The 10,640-nt window shown below is 37.8% G+C and overlaps 1 long non-coding RNA gene across 1 annotated transcript in view; it reads right to left on the bottom strand.

Moving 5' to 3' along the window:
- Window positions 1–2,333: 2,333 nt before the first annotated feature.
- LOC135442288 (uncharacterized) overlaps window positions 2,334–10,640 on the bottom strand; it is a 62,207-nt gene continuing 53,900 nt past the window's right edge. Inside the window, exons 6-9 of the long non-coding RNA XR_010438650.1 lie at window positions 9,534–9,575; window positions 3,024–3,103; window positions 2,670–2,820; window positions 2,334–2,580 (exon numbers count right to left, since the gene is read on the bottom strand). This is a non-coding gene — a long non-coding RNA (uncharacterized LOC135442288). The remainder of the gene's footprint in view (window positions 2,581–2,669; window positions 2,821–3,023; window positions 3,104–9,533; window positions 9,576–10,640) is intronic.

Here is a 10,640-nt window from a genome sequence, read left to right as displayed (position 1 = left end):
TCACTTCTATAAATGAAACCCATCAAAAAAGATGCCTGGCTTCGTGAAAGGCTTTGCTTTGGCAGTGTGTCTAGACTAAAAAAGAGTCCTAACTCCAGGGAAAAGACAGAAGATCCTGGGAGCTTTGGTTTAACAAGCAATAGCCCCACAAGGAAAAAATCAGTTGATTCAGACTGAAATAAAAGAGCATTAAAGTTTAATGAAACTCGAAATTCCAGGTAACTAGGAATTGGGGTTGTTAGCCACAATTCCCTGCTAGGAAGAAGACAATATTAGTGATAGCAATATTCTAAAGCTTGCAAATGAGGTTAAGCCATGCAAAGAAACAACTTCCAGCTGATATGTTTGACCTAGGTCAATGCAGGAAAAACTCCCGTTAGTCCCCTTTCTAAATGCAAATCCTGCTTCAGGCTCCACTGCAGTAATAATTCATAGCTTGTGCAGTCAGCTCAGCCACCATGGGGAGTGGAAATTGCACAGTGGCTAAAGCCACACAATATATACAGATGTATTCACATAACTCTTCTGCCAAGCCTCAACTGGCAGTCCCAAGGGCCAGGCTCATTTTCTGAAGTCTCAAATAAAGGGTGACTTGAACCCTTCTAAGAAATCCAGAAACATTAAATGATGATCTTTGCTTACTTAATAAGTCACAATTCTTCACCTCTCAATGATGATTCATTCAAGTGGCTAAAACAGCAGTTTTTTATTTACAGGAGTGAGGGGAAACAGGACAACATGGGACAATACAAACAACCAGTTATTCTTTTTCCAACCAATCCTTAAAACTCTGCTCTTGGACTTTTGGTGACTCAATTGCTTCTCTAATGAGACATGGAGCTGTGTCCCATCTCCTCTGCAACCCATGGAGCACTTGTTTTTGTCATATATCTATCCTCTTCAATTTTTGTTCTCTTTTCCCTTTTTTCTCTCTGAAATACTTATTTCATTCACTTTTTATTCTAGTGTTACAGGTGTAACTGTAGAATCAGTACCAAAGGTCTACCCCAGGGAGCTTTAAATGGCTGTCATAGCCTCACTGGTCATAGCAGAATCCCTGTGCAACTCTCTCATGCAGACAATATTCTGCAGGGGAAAAACAAGATGACTACAGTAATGCCAGCAGTAGTTTACTTTCACTGGGATAAAACAATAATATTTTTACTTTGTATTGATCTGATTGATTTTCCTTTCTCTGCACAAGACAAATTCTCCGACATCTTTTCCTGACTGAAACACACTGCATTTATTAGCTGTTCCTGGAGACATCCAGCAGGTTCTTTACAGACAAGCTCCTGTGCTATCATAGCTCATGACAAGTGCTAGTGAGAAACCTGGCATCTCTCTTGTCCACAGAACTGAGCCACAGCCATGTACTGGTGGGTCATGGCTGACTCCAAGTTAGTTAAAATCAAACTTAGTAAATGCTGGAAAGCTGATGGAAACTTTATGGATAACAAAGACTATTTGTAACACTATCACTTGCTCAAAGTGGGACGTTTACTCAAAAGTAAGGTAGAAGCAAAGAAGCAAGTTTGAAGGGTAGTATGTTTAAGACAATGCAAAAGAGTTTTGAAGCATAGAGAAAAATAAATATGCAAGTTCCTTTTATGTATTTTGTGGTGTTTCCAGTATAAGCACCTACATCTGACCCAGACTATATTCTTAGACTATAGTTAATAGAAGTTAACAAGTTAATTTATTGTTAACAGAACATCCTTTGATATTAATGGATGCATATAAGAAAGAGTTTCTTTCCATGGTCAACAACCCTTAAACAAGCCAATTTCCTTCATTGTATCAGAGCCCAGTGCTGGGGCTCAGATGGAAATATCTAGACTTTTCTGTGGTAGGAGGGAAAGATCCTGCTGACTCTCTGGTATCCCATGTGGATTCAGCTTCCACAGACATCTCCTGGATTAGCTCTATCATTCATTACTGTTGACAATCAAAAGATTGTCTGATGAAAACAGATCAGAAGGCAGTAAGGCAGTTTATTCTCTTCACTAAAGGTTAAGCTATTGAGTGAAAATGAATAAAAAGAAAAGGAATATGAATAAAAATTTTTAAATAGTTGACTGAAAACCAAATATGCCTCTATAAAATAAAATCTCAGTGACACATGGGAAGGAGACCTGTGTTGTCTCAATTCTCCCTCCTCTGTAGGCCAATCACCCTTATCATACAGCATCTTTCACAATGTATTGCATTGTGGTCAAAGACCGTTACTCATGGTGAAAAAGTTTGGTTAAATAGAAACGTGGTTTTATTTGAAAATCATTTTTGACATGACTTATTTTAGTGATTTCACCTTTTTCTCCTAAAATGTTTGTCTTCTCTTGCTCACAACCCCCATCGCTACATCACAGGTCTTTCTGAAGTCTTCAACAATGATAAATAACAACAGTGATTACTGTCTTTGCAGTTCTGCAAAAACAACTACCCAGACAGCAGAGTCAGTGCAGGAGGAAGAGGTGGAGCTGCTCCAGGTGCCAGAGCTGAGATTCCCCTGCAGTCCATGGTGCAGCCCATGGAAAACCACAGGGATGCAGAGATCCACCTGGAGCCCCTGAAGGAGACCTGCACCAGAGAAGGTGGATGCCTGAGAGAGAGCTGTGACACCATGGGAGGACTGTGCTGGAGCAGGGTTCTGGCAGGGACCTACAGACCTGTGGAGTGAGGAGCCCATGCTGGAACAGATTTCCTGGTAGAACATAGGATCCTGTGAAGGACCCACACTGGAGCAGACTGTGCCTGAAGGATTGCATCCCATGGAAGAGTGACCCATGCTGCTTTGGGAGGATTGTCTTCTTCTGTCATCTTCAAGGACGACCATTTGCAGAGAGAAAGTGTATTTCAATTTAACAGGATTAAGTTGCTTAAACTGGAACTTTGGGTGGTAGTTTCTAAAGGAGTTCTATTTTCAGTTTTATAGATGCCCTCAAACCTTAGACAAGATTGTAAATCCATCTAGAATCCAAGCACAAACCCCAGGTACTGTTTATCCAGCCTCTGTCTCCCACCTTGGATGTCTCCAGGTTCCAAGCTCCTTTTAGTCACTGGCTAGTCTTGCTTGAAGTTCACTGTCAAATCACTCATATATCTCCAGAGAGAGAAGAGAACAAGGTCACACAGCAAATAGTTAGACATAGACTTTAATAGGAAGATAGGAAAGATTACAATGACAATTATTTTCCCTTCTTACCAGATACAAAATTCTAGATTTAATCTCGCCAAGGGTGTGCTTGAATAGCTTCATCAGTTGCCTAATGATCACTGACTGGTCTTTGTTAGTGGCTCTATTATCTGTGTTACAGTTTAGGTAGCTGTGTGTTTAATTTTTATTTTTCCTGTAACTTAATTGTGATTTTTCCTGTACCTTGCCTTTTAAGCTGAACAGCTATTAACCAGATGGCCTTAAAATCACTAGCCATTGTAAATATCACATATGAGGAGATATTGAATATTATAAACGATTTGTCTGTAATGTAAAGACATCTTTCTACTGTCCTTGTCCTACTGTCATTTGTAAGTGTTGTACAACTAGAGCACTAAATAGCAACATATCAAATACCCATTGAAATGTGACTAAGACATTCCTAAATCATGACAGACAGTAAAAAGTAAGGAACGAAATCTGAGTGTACAATGATGAAACCTGACAACAGTAGATAGTGTCTGCATGGTAAAGGAACCATTGAAATTACTCTGTTTTGCATTTTAATTCTTACATGCTCCATGGAGTACAAGCAAAGTGAAGAAAGGAAGTTATTTATGGTTGCTTGTGATCTTCATTGTGCCTATTGTTCTATTTGTGTATACCTCGTGTGTGTATGCACGCATGTGTAGAATAGTTTTTGAGCCAAGCATCCTAGAAAAATTGCAATGATAAGCCCTGACAAACACAACTGGCTCTGTTGAGTCAGCTCCTTTGCTTCAGATTTGCTGTTTCAGCCTCCCAGTCATTTACAGAGGTCACACCAAAACAATCTCATTCTGCTTTTTAAAAAATTATCTAGACAGAAAAAGGTTGAAATGATGTCACATCTGCATGGAAGGAAAACATCAGCAATCATATCCAGAAGAATATATGAGTAGAGAATTAATATTTATGCCTGAATTTACTGTGCATGGAAATGAGATACTGCATCCAAATAGGGTACTCCTCAGGTGAGATTCTGATCTCAGAGAATCAGCTACAAATTAGGATGGCTGACTTTAATTAAGATACATTTGCATAAATGAAATCAAAGAAGCATCAATATATTAACTCCTATCTAATGATTTCCAAGACACAAAACAAGGATCAGAGAGTAAAATACTTGCCCATTTCTTCAGAGATTCCCTTTTCTAACAAAGGAAGATTCCTTTGGAGTTTCTTCTAACAGTAAAAGTCTGAAAATAGAATTAACTGTCTGGATATTTTAGTCTAGCCTCATTTGAAGATGCCTAAGATCCTCATCACAGACAAAGACACTTGTGCATCCTTTAAATGAGTAGGCATGGTTCAGTGCAGTATCACTTCACACAGCTGGAGTCTGTGTTGACATCCTTTTTAGCTAAATCCTGAAACACCAACCCTAGTCCACTGATCCTGGGCCTCAGGTTGATGAAGCAATAATGACATTATATATAAGCCTGGGAACTTGACTTCTACAAAAGCCTAGAAGAAACCCAAAGCTATCCCCACCATTCTAGCAGTGTCTGAAGCACCACAGCTCTGCTAGGAGTCTGGGTCTTGTGAACACAGGGTGCCATGAACAGAAAACCCCACTAGTCAATAATTAAGGCAACATTCAGACCTGTACTGACCAGTAGAACCAGAGATGAAATAATTCCTTTCCAACATGGCAGACCTAATGTGCAATTACCTGTTAGAACACTAACGAAACAAGATATACTATCTGACAGATATTAAATTAATTTTCCTGAACTGAGTCTGTTTTGCTAATGACAGCAATTGGTAAGTGATTTCTCCTTGCCCTTATGCTGACCCCAAGACTTTAATTGTATATTCTCTCCTCTGCCCAGTTACGGAGGGGAGGGATAGACTGGCTTTGGTGGGCACCTGGTATGCATCCAGGGTCAACCCACCACACAAGTACGAGCACATGAGCCACACAGGCATGCAAGTACTCTTGGGAATAAAACATTGTGCATGTCTTCCCCTGTTATCTGCTTGTGCCCCTTCATGATCTCATAAATTGTAACTTTGGTAAAGATGACAAGATGTGCCCTTCATCTTTCCGAGTACAGTTGCCAGGAGAGGTAGCTCAGAACTGCTTTGCAGCTTTCTACAGGACAGAACTCAGAAGTAGGAACAGCTTGGCTGCAGAAATGTAACAGTGGTAATGGCAGGTAGGGAGAAATTGAGTCCACACCACTATAGCAATCACTGAAATGAGTCCACAGCAGCTCTAGCTATCACAGGAAATCTAAGAATTCAATTACATAAAGTATTATCTCAAAGACAGTTTTGAATATATTTTCTAAATATCATCATATAACATTTCAGCCTCATCTCCTTATGGAGAACAAGAAAATAGAGGTTTTTCCCAAGCCAACAAAAAGGAATAACTGTTTTCTGGCTTCTGTTCAATAATTTAATAGCAACTATGCAATAGAGATTAATATTTCTATTTCTGTGACATGATAACAGCCTTAGGATAACATATGGCCTGGCCAACATACAGAGTTCTACAGGTGTCCCTTGAGAGGTACCAGCTCAAGGCAGCCAAGGGCTGAGTCTCAGCACTTGGATCATTTGTTATTTTCACGTTGAGGTCATGGGGGAAACATAGCTTTCATTGGCACCTCCTGGTAAAAATGTATTGCAGACCCAAGACTAGGCAATCCTAAGGGTCCTCTATGCAGGTTTATGAGCTGAGGAAAAATAAAACTACACTGCCTGCCAGTCTTCTTGAGCCACAGCTGTTAGATCAGATCTTGCAAGCCCTTTCTAAAGAGCTCAATGGGAGAAAAATGTCAGACATACAGCTCCCAGGAGGCTTCAAAGGAGCATATCTACAAACCAGAGGGGAAATGTATCCTTCACTCTACATCCCCCCTGTCCCCCAGCCTGGCACAGGATTCCTGCAGCACTGTAACAAGGACAAACAAACAGAACTAACACAATAGTACAGAGCCACAGTCATACTGAGAGAAACCTTCATAGCAATTTCTATCCTCAGCCATTAAGGTGCCTGCACAAGCAAACGGCCTGTGATTAAATTATACACACCACAGGTCACAGGGGAGCCCTCTGCTCTTCCACACAGACATTATTTTGCATAGCAGTGTCTCAGATGGCAAAGGAGAAAGCATGTCATAGAGGTTTTTATTTAGCCCAAATGCTGTTAAATAATTCAGGTCATTATTAAAATATGAAACAAGATTCAAATAGAAAAAATATTTTAATTTTTAAACAGGGAGCATTTAAAACTCTTTATTTGGATGGAATATATCATTCCAGCATGGCTTTTAGCAATACAAAGGTCAGGATTCCAATCTGGGTGGAATGCTAACCTAAAGTACGCATATTCAATTCAAAAATACCAAAAATAACAGTGAAAATCTTTAAATAGCTTGTTTCAATCTCATTAAATAATTGACACATTGCACAAAACACTCGGTATAAATTCTCCTAAGGCACTAGTGATGCTAAGGATGAATTCAAATTGCTTGAAGTGACAATGAAATTAAAGCACCTAGTCTGTGCTGATTTTTCTCTTTCTTCATGGTCTGCAGAGAGGAGCAGGTGCTTCCAGATGGTGATTCATTTTTCCTGCCTTAAGGGATTACGTACCCTCTGCAGTCTCCTATTCAATTTTGGCTATAGAAAGACCCCAATCACTTTTTGTAGCATAGCCTACTTTTTGGACTATTCATTTAAATTTTTCTTTTTTTTCTGCATCATTAGTCGATGCAAATCCCACTGTATTACAAGAAATGCCACAACAAACTCAGTAACTTTTTTTAGTTTTAAGTTATCCAGAATTTTAGTTGTCACTAAAGCTAGAATTAAGTGAATAACAGATTTTTCCAAACAAGTGTCAAAAGCAAAAGGAAATAAGATAAATTCAAATTCCATATTTAACTCAATCTAACCCAAGATTTTGAATTTTTTAACAGATAACAAAAGGAAGTTTCAGATTTGAAATAAATACTTCATTTAGTAACAAATGAAATGAACTGTAGAAGGATTTGGGAAGAGGTGGGGGTTTGTTACAGACTCCCCAGACAAAAGTAGCATTCAAGTCTTTCTGCAAACCAGCAGATGCTCACATTTTTGTGTGATTTCAAACATCCACACATCCTGAAGATCAGCATGGCACTGTGGAAGCAGTTCATAAAGCTGCTAGACTAAAACTGATGACAATATCTTAATGCAAACCTGGTAGAACAGTCCTGTTTAATGGCAAAATGATGCTGTGCCAATGGAAACCCACAGAGAAACATGCTCTGATTTCAATGCAAGAACTCAACAAGAGGAATAATCCCATTTGGGGAAAGATTCTTAAAATAAACAGTAAAATACATTGTTCAAGGAAACTGAATCATAGGAAAACTGGAATATGGATCCCTTCTTCCATACTGAAGTCCTGTCCCAAGGTACAGTAAGTGATAGATCTGTGCCATTGATTTTAGTTGAATGTCCTCTCAAAACAAAATTACTTACATGAGATTGAGAAAGTAATTCTTTTTTTAAAGTGATACTACCAGCATGATGTTGAATCAGTTTGTATAAATTATGTAAAAGAAGTTTCATGTCAGACTGTGTATTAATTTCTCTAGAAAATTTTAGATCTGTGGAGTTGATGCTTCCTATTTCAATCCATTTTTTTTCTCCTTCTCTCTAATGATTGGGTGACCCAAATATGACCCTCATGAATGGAACTTGAAGTGAACTTGACAGAAGATAGAATAACCTAATTCAATGCACAGTAAGCTCTGGACATTAAAAAAAAAAATTAAACACTGAAAAAGCAGTAGAATCTTACCTCCCATCTCTTTAATTAAAACTTTCACACCACAACTTTCATGTTAAAGTAAAAAAGGAAAAAGTGCTTTGAACTTAAGTTACATTTTTGTAGATGACTGGTGTTCTCTAATACAGACTCATTAAAAAAGTTGTTGTAAGTATAATCATTTTTCTGACAATGTAACAGAAAAAAAAATTTAATTTTTACAATCCTGTATTCACTGTGAGAAGCCTTAACATTTCTAGTTTCCAAAGCCTTATCATTCATGTCTCATCCATGTGTACTACTCAAAGAACACCATCACTTTTAAATATACTTAAACCCACTTTTAAAGCTCTTCTGCCTTTTATAATTGCATTAGAAGTGGTTCAAAGAGACATAGCTATTCTTAGCTGAAGAATATGTTATCAATTGCCTGATGAAACAGCAATTAATGGTGGTTATGTTCAGTCATTGATGGTAGAAGAGAGCCCTGGTCTCATTTACATCAATATTAGTCAGGAAAAACTTCAGTGAAATAATAAGGATTAGCCTGGTATAAATCAGTTACCAGTTCAGTAAAAGGGAACAAAAGAGATGCTCACTTTCAAACGAAGGATAAATGATACACTGTTTAAATTAATTTCCTATCAAATAAAATTACTGATTCTAGCAGGTTGATTGTCATAATTCTTGTTGATTAAGACCTAAATTAAGTCAACACCTTCAGTAAGGAAAATACATTTACTGCTTAAAAACTTATTGAAACTAATATTTTGGCTGACGCTTTAGCACAAAAAGCTCATAACACACCCATTACCAAAACATTTAGAATGAGGAAATCTTCCAGAGACAGATCTTGTACCAAGAGCATCAACACTTGAAGAAAGAGAACTTGTGAAGACCATATGGGAGCTGGCATGGGCACAGCCAGAGTAATCACAGAGAAGAAAATAGTCCACTGTTTGGAACCCCATCTAAAAATATGGCAATGATACTGCACTGAAGTACCCATTTTGTCTAGCTGAGACTGGCACACAAACCCAAGACTGCTTAAGAATTGGTTTTTTATGCCAGGAAATATATTTTTAAAAAACAGCTTAATTTAGGTTGGAAGGAACCACTGGATGTTGTATGAATACTAATTTGATACACTTGCTTTAAAAAAAGTAATATCCTTTGGAAAACATTCCAACTTTAATTAGCTGCGGAATAGGATCAATTTTCTATGAATAGTATAAGTTAAATACACCTACAAATATCTGTAAATGCAGGTCAAATTACTTTTTCACCTTCTTCTTCTGAAAATCATTGTAGTGATTCGACCACCTTGCATGACTTCTAAATATATCCCACTAATTTCTCATCTTCTATATAATCTAATTCAATGTTCAAAGTAGAAGCTGGTTTGATATTGCCTGTTACAGATGCTTTTGTTGCCAAACAATATCTTTTGCCTCAACTGAGCTGTTACACCACTTATTCTACACAAAATCAGCCAAGGTAGCTTGAGGGCTTAAGAAAGCAGGTGCCATGAACTTCAAGAGTGAAGAGTTCTATCCTTATACAAACCTTTCCACAGGTGTTAATGGCCATCTCATCACAGACACTTCCCTGAAAAATATGAAAAGGATTCACAGATGAAGTTAACTTGATTTCCTCATTATAGAAAGAGTATAAATGCAAGGAAGATTGTTAGATAAACTGAATGAATGCCTGTCCTTTCTCTTCTTTACAGAAGAGTTTGGACTAAAATTGTTATCTTTCCTTGAAGATTTGTATGCACATTCTCCCTCAGTAAAGGATATTATATATCACAGTATGAGTGCGTTGTACAAGTAGGTTACATTTAATGAGAAAAAGAACATTTTTCAAATCTAAAGATAGCAGAAACTAGTATGTCACCAAAAATAGTCTTTCTGATCATGATGCCTGTCCTTACATTGGTTTTGGACAATGACACAAAAAGTAACACCCATTTTCCCTCCATCATTAGGAAAACTTCACTAAAATAATCTTGGTAGCATGTTTAAAAGTTTCTAGCCTTCAGTCAAAAAGTAAAACTGAAAGCTTACAAAGTAAAAATGTGCTGATCTACCCATTATTAAGCTGAGCAGAAACCTCAGAAAATATCTTTTTAAGATGTGACACTTCTATTCAGTATTCACTCCTACTGTATTCTCACAAGTATTAAGAGATTTGCACCACTTACTTTCCCCACATCTGGTTGTGCTTTACAGATTGTACCATTGTATCTCACTTCTTTTTGGGTTTTTTGATTGCCAGACAAGGAAAACATTTATACAGAGCTGGATTCCTGAGATACCTGACTTCCCAGACATGGCCAGGGATGAGAATATAAATTTCAGGAGCAAAGAGTGAGAAATTATTTTTATCACAGTTTTTATTTTCCTTTCTCAATGCATGTCTAAACTATATCTACTTGTTCAATTCTTCTTTTTATAATCTCAGCTTCTTACTTATTCTGAAAACATAATTGAGGCTCTCTCTCATTACTAATTCTCTTTTACTTAAGTAGGGCAGACGGAAGACATTCAGGCTGTCACTGACCACAGCTAATATCCAACACTGATTCCCCTCCTGCCTGGCGGTTGGCATTGGCTCACCAGATATCCAGGTCTATTGGATTCCCATATCTCTAGTACAGAAGGTATCTAG

The sequence above is a fragment of the Zonotrichia leucophrys genome, chromosome 1 (assembly GCF_028769735.1).
Source record: "Zonotrichia leucophrys gambelii isolate GWCS_2022_RI chromosome 1, RI_Zleu_2.0, whole genome shotgun sequence".
In the NCBI taxonomy this organism is placed as follows: Eukaryota; Metazoa; Chordata; class Aves; order Passeriformes; family Passerellidae; genus Zonotrichia; species Zonotrichia leucophrys.
The sequence above is the reverse complement of the archived record's forward strand: the minus strand, read 5'-3'. Positions and strand labels throughout refer to the sequence as shown.